The sequence below is a fragment of the Octopus bimaculoides genome, chromosome 27, assembly GCF_001194135.2.
Source record: "Octopus bimaculoides isolate UCB-OBI-ISO-001 chromosome 27, ASM119413v2, whole genome shotgun sequence".
Lineage (NCBI taxonomy): Eukaryota > Metazoa > Mollusca > Cephalopoda > Octopoda > Octopodidae > Octopus > Octopus bimaculoides.
The window spans coordinates 8333859-8334485 of record NC_069007.1 but is presented as its reverse complement, the minus strand read 5'-3'; positions in this window follow the sequence as shown (position 1 = coordinate 8334485).

Here is a 627-nt window from a genome sequence, read left to right as displayed (position 1 = left end):
AGGCGAAATGCTTAGCCTTCACATACTGACTTTGCCTTTAATCCTTGCTGGCCTTGTGCCAAAATTTGAAATCACTATTATTATTATTATTATTGTTCAGTAGTTTTATTTTTATACCGTGCTTTCACTTCACTACCGAGCGCAGCTCTGTGCGCCTTGGGTATGTGCTGTGGTTTGCTGTGGTGCTCTTATGTTTACTGTATTGAAAGTGTTTTGCGTATATTATTATTATTATTATTATTATTATTATTATTATTATTATTATTATTATCATTATCATTATTATTATTGTTGTTGTTGTTATTATTATTACTCTGCTTCTTCCTTTTTTTCCTTCTTCATCTTCCTCTCCTACTTCTTCTCCTCAAACTTCATCTTTTTCTCCTTCTCCTCCTTCTCCCCTTTTCTTCTTTTTCTACTTCTTTTCCTCTCCTCCTCCTCACCTTCTACTCCTTCTCCTCACCTACTTCTTCTCCTGACCTTCTTCCTCTCCTCCTCCTTGCACCAGTCTGCTCACCTGTAAATGACTGTTGCTCTAGCATTGGTGCCCCCTGTCTCTCTCTCTCTATCTCTCTCTCTCTCTCTCTCTCTCTCTCTCTCTCTCTCTCTCTCTCTCTCTCTCTCTCT